The following is a 14,567-nucleotide window of genomic DNA, read 5'->3' on the forward strand; positions in this document are numbered from 1 at the left end:
ATATTGGTGTAAATGCTGAAAGATTGGAGAGACAAAGGAACAAGCCTCCCTTTAACTCTAGGATGTCTCAGCCTGAAAAGTCTTTTAGCCAAAAGGCCTCTAGCTGAAAGGGGTTCCCTAGCCAAAAAGCCTTTAGTTCCTGTCTCCTCATGCCTTATATACCTTTCTCCACCCAGCCATCACTTCCGGGGATTAAAGGCGTGTGTGATTTCCAGTGCTGGGATTAAAGGTGTGTGCCACCACTGCCTGGCTCTGTTTTCTCTCCTAGACTGAGTCAATCTCATGTAGTCCAGGGTGACTTTGTACTCACAGAGATCTAGATGGATTTCTGCCTCCTGAGTGCTAGGATTAAAGGTGTGTGCCACCAGTGTCTAGCCTCTATGTTTAATTTATTGGCTTGTTCTAGTCTCTGATCTTCAGGGAAATTTTATTATGATACACAATATATCACCACAGAATTCCACCTGCCTCTGCCTCCTGAGTGCTGGGATTAAAGGCCTGTACCACCATGCTTGGCTGATTGTTTTTTGAGACAGATCCCCATTATATGTTCTGGGTTTACCTGGAACTCCTATCTGCCTCTGTCTCCTGAATGCTTGTACCTTCTCCCTGTTCTCAGACAAAGTTGGATCTGTCCATAGTGTAGGGAAGGCTCTCAGGGAGGAAAACAAAGTTTGAGCTGCCCATGTGCCATAACTCTTCTTGAGCCTTAGTTTACCTCTTAATAAAAGAAGACTGCTGTAACATCCTACCTAAATTAAGTGTGCTTCATGATCATGTAATCTATGCGCATGCATGCATAGCTATGTAGGCCCATATTCGCATGTGTGCTGGGGGCATAAAAGGCGAACGCCATGTATCCTCTCCCTTCTTCCGCACATGTCTTCCAAATAGGCCTAAGCACATCCTTTCCTGTCCCTCCCTTCTCCTAATAAATTCTTATAGTGGGTTGTGTTGTGCCTTGTGACTTTTTCTCACAGGGTAAACAGCGCTGCATAAAACTAACAGAAACTTCAAGCTGGGTGATCAAAGTAAAGAAAAAAGAAAATTAGCTGATCTACATCCCTTTCTTGCTGAGGATTATGGATTGAGGCCACATCAAGTTCTGGTTTTTTAAGAAAAAACAACCAAGAAGTAGCAGAAACCTCTTTATGGACCAGCCTCCTATTCCAGGCCACTGCCAGCTTCTCTGTGGCCTGATCCTCTTTGTATGCAGTCAAGGCAGATTCACTGTAAACAGTTTGTGTTCACCTCTCCCAAACTTTATTATAGAACCTTCCAGGCCCTTAGGTCCAGAAGACACCATTTTTCAATTGTTAACTGTCCATGCTGCTACTGGCTTAAGGAATCTATTCCAAGAGCAGGCCTTCACTTTTTGCCTGCAATCTGTACAGCTCAACAATCCTTCTATTTGCAGAGACCTCTTTGTATCATTGGTTTGATTTAACTCTGCCTCCCTCTCCTCCTTCCCCTTGTCCTCCTTCTCTCCCTCCCCATTGTCTTCCTTGTTTTAGTCACACCAGAGTGTAGATTTTTCCTGGAGAGAATGTGTGATTCCAACTGTTATCTCCCAAGTACCAGTATCTCTGTAAGGCTTTCTAACCCATAATTTCCCAGGGCAGTTTCTCTGAAGCTAGCTCTGCCATCATTGCATAAACACTCCCAGAAGAAATCTAACCTAACAAGGGACTCGAAATTTTCCCCTCGAAATTTTCAAGGCATTTGAACACACGGATCCAGGTTATGTTTGGAGCCCCACCTCCCAAGTGCTCTGTGCTTTTGAAAAATTGCGTATTGTCCTTGCTCTCTTAAGGGACCCTGTGTTCCTTGTGTGCCTCTTTAGCAGGCTGGGGATTAAATGGACAGATTTTAGCCCTTTGTACATATGTGATGACAGTATGCATTTGATGAACTCTTTAAAGGAGTATTATCACCATCATTTTAAAGATGTAGAAACTGAGATTCAGGAAGGATATGGATCAGTTTTCGTCTTTGGGAACGACACTAGGCTTAGAGAGTGAAGAGACCTGATGATAACTTGGTAGTGACCATGAGTGGTATTGTTTTGCTCTATGGCAATGAGAAATGGATAAAGAGCTTTCTTACTATGTGTAGGATTATTTTATTTTTTTCCTTGAAACAGGTTCTTTGCAGAATTCTTGGAAAATACTTGAAAACAAAACGATGCAGAAATAAACATCCAGAAACCACCAATTAGAGCAGCCTACCCCTTTCTGGGATTTACTGACATCTAGTGGTGGGTGGATTAAAATAGGTAGAGATAGGGGGAAAAATTCCGGTCCCATCATACTCTGGCTTCAATGGGCACCTCCAGCCTCAGGACCCAGTACTAGGATTACAAGTATGTGCTACCATGTCTGGATTGACTTTTAAAACGCCACTAAAAGTATATAAGTTACAAATATACACCTTGATAACTCTTCACAAAACAAATACATTCGTCTGGCTAGAAATCAAATTAGGAAAGAAAACATTACTAGCATCCTCTACATCACATTGATGTCCTCTTCTTCAGCCAGGTACAGTCATTGTTGGGACTTATGAAAACATAGATCAATTTTGTCTGTTTTTTGAATATTATTTAAATGCAATCCATATAGTACTCCTTCGTGTCTGCCTTTTTCCCATTCAACATTATCAGTTCATTAATCATCCATCTGGTTGCATGAGAATGTAATTTATTCACTATTATTGCTGTATAGTGATTTATTGCCTAAATATAATTGGGAATAAAAAATTCACCATTGGTAAAATAATAAGACAAAATTAGTGAGAATATAAAGTTCTTGACTAGCATAATTCATCATGTTAATGTAACTAATGAATACACAAGTCTACACACTAAAAGTAGATAGTATACTTTCTCTTTAGAAATGAAAAAAATCTACAAAGTTGACTGCACACAGGATGTAAAGCAAGTCTCGACAAACCGCCAAGATTAAAATAGCACAGAGTATATTCTCTGACCATTATGAAATAAAGTTAGAAATTAAGCATAAAAGTAGAAGTCACCGTATGTTTTGAAATTAAGAGGTATATTTCTATTTTATTTTATTTTTTATGTGTATGAGTGTTTTGCTTCTGTTGTATGTTTGTGTACCATGTGCATGCCTGATACCCAGGACACGCAGAATCATGCAACAGATCCTTTGGGACTGGAGTATAGACAGTTATGAGCTACCATATGGGTTCTGGGAACCAAACTTGGGTTTTCTGGAAGAGCAGTATGTGCTCTTGACCTCTGAGCCCCAAGAAATATATGTCTAAATAACTTACTGTTCAAATAAGAAATAAAATAGATATTTGAAAGCATTTAATGAATGCTTTAAATAAATGAATGAAATGATGACATAAGAAAATTTATGTGATATGAAATCTAAGCAGGCCTTTTTGTAGGGTAGAAATTGACAGGTTCATTCTAAAATAGCCGTGAATAGCCAAAAGCATTTAGAGAAAGAACAAAATTGAAGAACTCACAGTATCTGATTTGAGACTTACTGTAAAGTACAGATATCAAAAATGTGGTTTGGAGGACTAGATAGGCATACAGATCAATGAGCCAGAATAAAGAGGAAAGAATTAGATCCGCTCATTTGGTCAACTGATTTTAAATAAAGGCATCAAGATATCTCAGCAGAGGAAGAAAAGAGTATTTTCAACAAATTGTGGTGGAACAAACAATTGGACAGAGATATGGAGATGAGTGAACCTTGACTCATAGCTTATACGAAAATTAACTCAAAATGCATCACCAACCTAAATATAGAAGCTTAAATGACAGTGTCTAGAAATAATAAAAATCTTTTTTGATCTTTTGTTAGGACACAGAGAGCCCAAACCATGAATATCCAATAAACTGGATTTATCAAAATTAAAATCTTCTCAAGATACTGTTAAGAAAATGAAAAGCAAAACTGTATGCTTGGGTAAGGAACTTGTGAAGCAACAAATCGAATGAAGGACCTCTATTCACAATATCTGAATGATTCGGGACTGGGGAAGGAGTTGAGCTGCTATAGCACTTGCCCAGCAAAGGCAAAGCCCTGCTTCAGTCCCCAGCACTGCATAAAATAGGTATGCTGGTTTATGCCTGTAAAGCCAGGACGATAAGGTAGAGACAGGGAGATCAGAAATTTAAGGTTATCCTCATGTACATGAGGAGACTGAGGCCAGCTTGGGCTGCTTGAGACCCATTCTTGACAAAAAGAGCAAAACCAAGTGCAAAATAAGATTGGATAAAGCAAAACTCTCATATAATTCTGATGGGAATGTAAAATGGTACAGACACATTAAAAACAGCTTTTAAAACATGATTAAATACATCTTTTTCATTGCCCAACAAGCCAAATCTTAAGTAATTTACACAATAGAAATGAAAACATAGGATATGCATGCAAATATTTATAACAGCTCTGTTGGTGGTAATTGGCTAAACCTGGAAAAGATCCAAGTGTCCATCAACTGATGAATGAATTAGCAAATTTTACTGTCTATACATATGTAATAAAGATGAGCTAATGCTGTGGGATGTTCTGTATGGCAAATGTGTTGCTCTGATTGGTCAATAAATATAAAACACTGATTGGCCAGTGGCTAGGCAGGAAGTATAGGTGGGACAAGGAGGAGAATAAAGCTGGGAAGTGGAAGGCTGAGTCAGAGACACTGCCAGCCGCCACGATGACAAACAACATGTGAAGATGCCAGTAAGCCACGAACCACGTGGCAAGGTATAGATTTATAGAAATAGATTAAGTTAAGCTGTAAGAACAGTTAGCAAGAAGCCTGCCACGGCCATACAGTTTGTAAGCAATATAAGTCTCTGTGTTTACTTAGTTGGGTCTGAGCGCGGCTGTGGGACTGGCGGGTGAGAGAGATTTGTCCTGACTGTGGGCCAGGCAGGAAAACTCTAGCTACAAACTAATCTATTCAATCAATCCATAATGTGAATGAAACTCAAAAGCATTATATTGAGTGAAACTTGGGTTATAAAAGACTGGCATCATTTATATAACATTTTGAAAACAGTAAAATTCTTTCCAATAGTTTCCAGGTTGAGAGAGGGATTGACCACATTCAGCCTGAGGGAACTTTGTGGAGGTGATTAAATTATTGTGTATCATGGTTGTGGTAAGAGTTACATGAATGTGTACAGTTGTCAGTATTCATAGAACTTAGGTGTGGAGGTGAATGCCTGTAATCTCAGCACTCAAGAGGCTGTGGTTGGAATATCACTAGCTGTGTCCATGGGCTATATGGTGAAATTGTGTCTCAAAACCCAAATACCTCAAACTACAAATCATATATACAAAACAAAAGCTCATAGACCTTTACCATTAAAAAATGAATTTTAAGGCTTGGGAAAGCTATACCTCAACAAACCTAATTTGAAGAGAAGATTAGCTGGGAATAAGCATTCAGGAAGCTGGAAAGAGGCTGGAGAGATGGTTCAGCGGTTAAGAGCACTTGTTGCTCTTGCAGAGGACCTGGGTTCTGTTCCAGGCTCCTACATGGTGGCTCACAACCACTAGTAGCTCCAGTTCTAGGGGATTCAACACTCTCTTGTGACCTCAATGTGCCCATCCATGCATGTGGTACACCTACATACTTTCAGGCAAAACGTTACTAAACACAAAATAATACACCTCAAATTTTAAAGAAACTAGAAAATAACCTGCGAAATTACAGTGTGTTAAGCTGTTGGTGATTGTGACGGCTGTTCTTGGTTGTCAACTTGACTACATCTGGAATTAACTAAGACCCAAATGACGTGGTGTGGGTCCCCGACCTGGATCAGCAGTTGTGCACTGGAAGTCTCAGGATGCAGAGGAGCCCAGGAGCTGGGGAGCAGGGTCTCTGGCAGCAGGAGACTGTTTCAGAGGACAGTTTGTTTACTGGAATGACAGGGCTAGCTTGTGGGGGCAGGGAGGTCAAGGGGGGAGGGGCTGCAGCTAAGGTGGGAGGGGCCACAGCTAAGGGGGAGGGGCTGCAGGTAAGGTGGGAGGGGCCACAACTAAGGGGGAGGGGCTGCAGGTAAGGTGGGAGGGGCCACACCTAAGGGAGGAGGGGGCCGCAGCTAAGGGGGAGGGGCCGCAGCTAAGGGAGGAGGGGCCACAGCTAAGTGGGGAAGGGCCGTAGCTCAGGCAGGAGCTCTCCAAGCACACCAGTCAGATTAGCAGACTGCTGGTCCCATGATTTCTAAGAATCCAGTTCCCTGGGGAGGGGGACAGAAAGAAGCTTGACTGACTTTATCATAGCATGGCCTTTGTCTCTATGGAGTTGAGTAGGCCCAAGCCTGATTTGGGTAGGGAGCAGCTCCACTCCTGTTCTCTGAGAGATGCCCAGTGTGTGGGCAATGCTCTACTGCCCCTCATCTGGCTTGGGAACCTACAGCTTGGCACACCTGTGATGAATTTTTTTCTTAATAAAATCATTTGAAGTGGAAAGACCCACTTCTAATCTGGATCTTTGAGTTGGGAAGACCCACCTTTAATCTGGACCACACCTTCTGCTGGAAGCTATATAAAGGACATGGAAGAAAGAAGCTTTCTCTCCCCTCTCTCCTCTCTCCTCTCCTCTCTACTCCTCTCTCCTCTCCTCTCTCCTTGCTCTCACCTTGCTAGCAAGTCCATTCCTTCACTGGCATTACAGCCTATTTCTTTGGAATTCTGGTATATACTGTGTATATTGAAAACCAGCCGAGAAATCCAGCCTCATGGAGTGAACAACTACTGCATGCTGTTCCTCTAGATCCTTGACTAATACAGTGGTAAAATTCCTCTTTTGTGAAGTTATGGTCTCCCTTCTTGAGTAGCGCCTGATGTTTTAAACATCAGCTATCCTTATTTGAATCAATCATTTCATTGAGGGGTAGCTGTTGGTTTTTAGTGGCGCTCTTACCCTGCAAGGAAAAGTCATGAAACATGACAGAATCCACTAACAAGAGTTTTATTAAGATGAGGAGAGAGAGACAGATGTGCATAGGCCTGTGGAAAGACAAGTGTGTGAAGGGGGCTGGGGGAACATGGCGCCGTCTTATAAAGGCTAAATTGCACCTGAGCATACAGGCCCACGTGGCTATTCCACGCGTGTGCATAGATCACATGGTTGCGCTGCGCACTTTATACAACCATGCAGCCATGGGGTCATGGGTCACACAGGATGTTTGACCTGGAAATGACTAGGCGGAAATGACTAAGTATTCTGCCAGGCATGCGCAACCATGCCCGACTGTGGGGGCATGTTGGGAATTTCTATCATCCCAGACTCTTTGGTTTTAAAAAATGGCAGGTGAGTGGGTATGGGGCATCGTTTCTCTCAAAGACTGCTTCAAGCTGACTGGTGGATATCGGTTGGCTCTTGGGGGAATGGGGAGGGGATCTTCTGAAGTCCTGGGATGATGGGCTGTCTGTCATACTTTGCTCTGGAGTTGTCCATCCTTTGTGGCTGTGGCTGGGAACCTTTTGTCTGACAAGATACTTGTGACACAGAAAAAACTTAGAGAAAAAAAGAATCATTATTATTTTATTTTATTTGGAGTGTTCCCAGACTAAGGTAGTTGGCACTTATCTGAGGTAGATCCAGCCTGTCCAGATAGATTTAAGCTGGTTTCTGGAGCTTGGGAAACATTTTGAACATGTTAAGAAGCAGCTGTGAGAAAATTAGTGATTATTGTGGTGTTTTGTACTCTGCTTAATTCTTTACCTGAGACAAGCTTTATTAGAGGTAGTTTATTCAAGGCACCTGTTCCCTTCATTGGCTTGGCATTCAGGAAACACAGCTGATCAATTGCTGAGCATTTAACAATGATAGACTGTTACATTACAGTCTGTTTTTGCAGAGCCCAGACATTTTTGGGTCTGGGAGTGTAAATACCTTTTTGATAATTGCTGGTTTTTGTTTTTTTCTTACCACCTGGATATTTTTGATGGTTCTTTTCCCTCCAGCTCTGTGTGGCCCTAGTTAGGAAAGGAAGAGCTTATGGGGTGATACCTTATTCCTCTGGAATTGGTGACAAGGCAGTGGATCCTGAAGTCCTCTGGGGCTTGAGAGAACAAGGCCCTGTCCATGTCACTGTATACGAAGAGAGATTTTTCTGGGATGGAGGTGAGATAAAAGGTTTTAGATGAGACAGGTGGATCCAGTGGGGAAAGTCCTCGAGTTTAGCAGCTGTAGGAGTCACAAGAATTACCTTGAAGAGTCCCTGCCACTTAGGGAAAAAGGGTGAAGGGCACTGGCCTGGAGGAAAGAGAAGAACCTGATCCCCGATGTGGATTGGAGGTGAGCAAGGATTGTCACATGGTTGAGGTAAGGAATGGTCTGTAAAGTTCCACAGGATAGACCTTAGGTGACATAGCAGTGGAGTTAACAGGCTATCTGGAACAGTTGGAGGGTTGGATAGAAGACCTGGTGTTAGAACTGGCCATCCATACATTAGTTCAAATGGAGGAATTGAAAGAGGCTTTTTAGGGAGAGCCCTGAGCCTGAAAAGAGCTAGAGGCAATAATCTTACCCAGTCGAGGTGAAGCTCCTGTGACATCTTAGTAAGAATAGTTTTTAAAGACCGGTTGGTACGCTCCACCTTTCCTAAGGATTGAGGATGGTATGGGATATGAAAATGCCAAGGAATGTTAAGAGCCTTAGCTAGTGTCTGGGAAATCTGAGAGGTGAACTCCGGGCCATTGTCAGACTGAAGGGAAGCAGGAACCCCGAACCAAGGAATAATTTCTTGGAGAAGGAGATCTGCAACTGTCTGAGCCTGCTTATTAGAAACCAGGTATGCCTCCATCCAATTTGAAAATGAGTCTACCATCATGAGAAGATATTTAATTTTCATGGCGGTAGGCATATGGGTAAAATCAAGCTGCCAGTCAGTCCCTGGAAGGGAACCTCTAGCCTGGTGGGTGGGAAAAGGCTGACTTCTGTACTTGGTATTGGGATCTATTTTTTTTTGGCAGATCTCACAAGAGGCAGTAATAGTTCTTAAGAACTGTAAGTCCTCAGAGGTGGGCTGCAGGTGGACTTTTACAAATTGAGACAGAGCAAGATTATTAGGGTGAAAGAGCTGGTGTAGATAGGAAAGAATTACCTAGTGTCAGGGGTTCCCTGTGAGGATGTGAGCTGCACTGTGTGTGCTGTGGGATGGGCTGTATGTCAGGTGTGTTGCTGGTTGGTCAATAAATAAATCACTGATTGGCCAGTGGCCAGGCAGGAAGTATAGGCGGGACAAGGAGGAGAATAAAGCTGGGAAGTGGAAGGCTGAGTCAGAGACACTGCCAGCCGCCACAACGACAAACAGCATGTGAAGATGCCGGTAAGCCATGAGCCATGTGGCAGGGTATAGATTAATAGAAATGGATTAATTTAAGCTGTAAGAACAGTTAGCAAGAAGCCTGCCACGGCCATACAGTTTGTAAGCAATATAAGTCTCTGTGTTTACTTGGTCGGGTCTGAGTGCGGCTGTGGGACTGGCAGGTGAGAGAGATTTGTCCTGACTGTGGGCCAGGCAGGAAAACTCTAGCTACAGTGTGGATTGGGTGAGGCCTGGCCCTGGAGGGCCGCTTTCCTGGCTGCCTGGTCAGCCTGGTTGTTTCCCTTAGAGATGATAGAGCTATTGGTCTGATGAGACTGGCAGTGGACAGTTCCTATAGCCTTGGGGAGGTGGGAAGCCCTTAGCATGGCCATTATTTGGCCTGAGTTAGATATGGATCACTTTCGCTGTGAGGAGAGCATGCTCCCTCCAGATAGCAGTGTGGGACAGGAGGATATGAAAAGCATATTTGGAGTCTGTGTAAACATTTAGAGATTGTCCCTGTGCCAATTGGAAGGCACAGGTGAGAGCTGTCAGCTCAGCCTGTTGGTTAGTGGTGTGTGTGGGTAATGCCTGTGCCTCTATTATCTCAGTATCTGACACTATGGCATAACCTGCTTACAGGTCCCCTCATGTAAATAGGAGCTAGCATCTGTGTACCAGGTATAAGTGACCTGAGGCAATGTGCCCTCTTGTATGTGTGAAGGGTGAGGTAGCAGTTCCTCTAAGGTTTCAGTGCAGGAATGAGAAGGAGAATAGTCAGCATTAGGTTGAGGGAGGAGGCTTGAAATATTAAGAAGTGGACAAGTCCGGAAAGTAAGTGTGGCATCCTCTAGTAATGCCACCTGGAGAGAAAGAACTCGGGAAAGAGGTAAAGTTTGTAAGCCTTTATAAGTTAAAAGATGGGACAGATTATGGTGAGAGAAAACAGTAATGGATGACCCAAAGCTTAGCTTCTTTGAGTCCCGAATAAGGAGCTCTGCAGCTGCTAAGGCACGGAAGCAAGGTGCCCAGCCCTGACTGGTAAGGTCTAGCTTCTTTGACAGATATGCTACAGGTGTAAAGCAGGGTCCCAGCTGATGCCCTAGAGTTCCCAGGGCAAATCCCTCCTTCTCTGCTACATAGAGGGAGAAGGGACGGGTTAAGTCTGGGAGATGAAGCGCTGGGGCCTGAAGAAGAGCCTGCTGGAGCTTCTGGAAAGGTTTAGTGACAGGATGGAGGAGGGGCTCATGTGGAGAGCCTTGAGCTGCCTCGTATAAGGGGCGAGCAAGGAGAGAAAAAGATGGAACCCAAGACCGTAGGAAGCCAGCTATTCCTAGGAAAGACAGAATCTCCTGTTTAGCAGAAGGGACTGTAAGAGACTGGATTAGATGCTTTCTGTCTACAGTAATAGCCTTATGGGTTGGAGTAATGGTTAGACCCAAATAGGTGACCTGGGGAGTGGACAGCTGAACTTTAGAAGGGGATACCCTGTAACCTGGGCTGGATAGGAAATTTAGGAGAGCAGAGGTATTAGTTTGGCTAACCTGTAGGGATGGGCTACAGAGTAAAATGTCATCTACATACTGTATTATTTTAGAGCCAGGGAGAGACAGAGAAAGCAGGTCAGAGGCCAGAGACTGACCAAATAGGTGTGAACTGTCCCTGAAACCTTGTGGCAGACAGTCCAGGTCAGCTGTGTGGACAGGTGAGTGTCAGGGTCAGTCCAGGTGAAAGCAAAGGTATTTTGAGACTGAGGACTGAGAGGAATAGAAAAGAAGGCATCCTTGAGATCTAGAACTGAGAAGTGAGAGGTTCCTGAAGGGATAGTGGACAGGAGAGTATAAGAGTTAGGCACTACAGAATGGAGGGGGACCACTGCAGAGTTAATGAGCCGGAGGTCTTGAACCAGGTGGTAGGTTCCATTGGACTTTTTAACTGCAAGTATGGGGGTGTTAAAAGGTGAAGAGGTTGGGTGGAGCAGCTTTTTCCTGAGGAGGTCAGAAATGATAGGCTTAAGTCCTCTTAGGCTCTGGAGTGAGAGAGGGTACTGAGCTTTGGTGATGTATCTGGTAGGGTCCTGTAGCTGGATAGTAATAGGCTGATGGTGCCTAGTGATAGAAGGGTTCTGGGTATCCCAGACTTTTGGGTCTACCTGAGAGGCTGGCAAGGGAAAGGAACTGTTAGAGTTAGTAGGGTGGGTGGCTAGGAGAAGAAGAAGAGGAGCTGCTGGCGAGTCTGGGGTGTGAGGCGAAAGTGGGGAGCAAAAGAAATTGACGCTCCTACCTTAGCTAGAAGATCCCTCCCCATTAAAGGTACAGGGCAGGTTGGCACCACTAAGAATGTGTGTGTGAGAGGGATGCCTCTGAAAATGCAATTAAGTGGTGGTGTCTGATGAGGCAGGTAAGGCTGTCCCCCAACCCCAACAATAGGGAGATGAGAAGGAGAAGTAGGCCCCCAAAACTCTCTCAGGACAGAATAGGTATCCAAAAGGAATGAGATGGGGTGCCCATTTACTTTTATCACTACCCTAGGTTCCCTGTGTGAGGTAGGAGTGGCCGGGGCGGAAACTGGGCAGCGTCAGTCATTACTGTAGGTCAAACCTAGAAAGTCAGCCAAAGGGTGGTCTTCATCTCTTGTTCCTATGCCACTAGGTGCATTAGGACAGTCAGCTGACCAGTGACCCTTTTGGCAACATTTTGGGCAAGGCCCTATCGGTGCCCAATGGCCATCTTTCCCACACTTGAAACAGGGACCAGGTGGCTTTGGAGGAGCCAGTCAGATAGCATATGCTAGCATCTGGCTTTTATTTTGGGGGGCTTTTTCATCTCTCCCATGCTAACACATCTGCCTGTGGGGTCAGAAGGCCATTCTCTGTGTTTAAGTTTCGCCCTTATGTCAGTGAAGGTCTGTGACACAAAGTGGGTCATTAGGAGTTGCCTGCCCTCAGGGCTCTTAGGGTCTAATCTAGTGAACTGAAGGAGAGCCTTAGTGAGCCAGTCTAAGAAGTGAGATGGATTTTCATCCTTGTCTTGAATTATCATTTTTAGTTTTTCATAGTTTACTGGTTTTAGGGCAGCCTTACAGAGGCCTGTCAGGAGACAGGTAATAAACCTATCTCTGGCTAGAGACCTGCCCTCGGTGTTATAATCCCAATGTGGGTCCTGATCAAGAATCGCCTCAGTTCCTGGAGGGTGTGTGGGGTTAGTCTGGTGAAACTCATCTGCATGCATCCTAGCCTGCTCCCACACCCGCTTGTGCTCCTCAGGAAGCATATTATTAGCAAGTATCATGTATATATCATGAAAGGTGAGACTATAAGATTGAGTTGTATATTGAAACTGTTTAATAAAGGAAGCAGAATTAGAGGTATAAGAACACAGTTTCTTTTCTGTCTGAGAGATTTCTGGGAGAGAGAATGGAACATGGACCTTAATCAGTCCATCCACACTGGCCACCTCTCGCAAAGGGGTAATGGTGGTGGGTTTGAATGGCTGGGGTCAGGCCCTTCAGCAGTCTGAGAGTGAGTAGCAGGAGGAGTGAAGGTTGGAGCCAGGGCAGGGCCTTTGGAAACGGCTGTTGCCGAAGAAGAAATGGCTTTAGAAGAAGAGGAATCCAGAGATGGAGCTGAAGGAACAGACACCCTGGGAGTAGGGGTGGGAGTGGAAAGTCGGATAGGTGTAGGTTTGTTTGCAGGATCTAGAGCCAGAGATTCCAAAGTCAGAGAATTGTCTGGTTCAGGCATAGCTAGGAGCATATGAGCAGGAGAGAAGGAATCCAGAAGAGATGGTTTAGCACTGAGATAGAAGAAAGCTATGACATAGGGCAACTCTTTCCATTTGCCTGTTCACTGGAAGAAATTAGATAATTCTCATAAAATATCAGGATCTAAGGAACTGCTCAGCGGCCATTTTTTGTTATTTTCTAAGGCGTATGTGGGCCATCTCTTAGCACACAGATGGATAAGCTTAGGAATCTTTAAGCAAGTCATTAAGCTGAGAGGTTTTAAAGCTTCAAGAAGGCATCCTAGAGGAGAGGTAGGACTGATGGGGTTGGAAGCCTTATTTCTCATGTCTGCAGCATAGAGGCAGAAAATAAAAAATAAAAAAACCAAACTTGATCCTAAGCCAAGGCCCCAGTCGTTCCTAAGGCCAAGGACAGATCTGTACCAGGCACAAGCCGCCAGACGACTCATCAGCCAAAAGGCAGGGACCTAAGGTGTGTGAGACAAGGATTCCCCAGGAATCCAGGACAGCATTTACTGCTTCGTCAAACCAGAAAAATGTGTCGGTCTTACACAGCCTGAGGATGCACCCAAAGGCAGGGTCCGACCACAAGGAATATCTCAAACTGCAGATGGGAGATGGCAAGAAATTAAGCCTGCGGTAGGGACAGACCATAGCCTGTGGTCAGGGGTTCCCCCGGTTTCAATAATGCTAGAGGGATGCCAGACACTCAATGGTCATTCCCACAGATTCAGGAAACCGTTTATACTGGCTGAAAAGTGGGGGACTCACCAATTGAAGCAGTGATATTGTGTGCAGGATCCTGAGGCCAGGCAAATGGACAGTGGGCTGTCTCAGATGGAGCAGACTCCCTGGTTTACAGGTTCCCAGGCGCAGAGCACCCGGAAGCACCTGTTGGGTCAGATGTTGGTTTTTAGTGGCGCTCTTACCCTGCAAGGAAAAGTCACGAAACACGGCAGAATCCACTAACAAGAATTTTATTAAGATGAGGAGAGAAGGATAGATGTGATCAGGCCTGTGGAAAGACAAGTGTGTGAAGGGGGCCGGGGGAACATGGCGCCGTCTTATAAAGGCTATTCCGCACCTGCGCACACAGGCCCTCATGGCTATTCCACGCATGCACATAGATCACATGGTTGTGCTACATGCTTTATGGGTTATGCAGGATGTTTGACCAGGAAATGACTAAGTGTCCTGCCGGGCATGCACGACCATGCCTGACTGTGGGGGCATGTTGGGAATTTCTATCAGTATCACAAAATGGTAACTTTTGAATCTGATCATTCTCATATTTTTATTAAATAATACTCTTTTAAATGAGAAAGAAGTTAACCCCCTCACTACCTGGGCTTTTGAGTTACCTGAAATATGACTCCATCTGGGAAAACACACAACTGCCTGATGGCTTTCTTTTAATGAAACTAATTTCCCTTGAGAATGTACTTGCTTTGGCATGGTTCAGTCTCAGTTTTGCTCAGTTCAACAGTTTTAGAAAATATAAAAAAATCCACTCT

General features: G+C 44.4%; 1 pseudogene; it reads right to left on the reverse strand.

The window, feature by feature from the left end:
* LOC131900111 (lamina-associated polypeptide 2-like) overlaps positions 1 to 14,567 on the reverse strand; it is a 41,974-nt pseudogene that overhangs the window by 2,905 nt on the left and 24,502 nt on the right.

Source organism: Peromyscus eremicus, chromosome X (assembly GCF_949786415.1).
Source record: "Peromyscus eremicus chromosome X, PerEre_H2_v1, whole genome shotgun sequence".
Lineage (NCBI taxonomy): Eukaryota > Metazoa > Chordata > Mammalia > Rodentia > Cricetidae > Peromyscus > Peromyscus eremicus.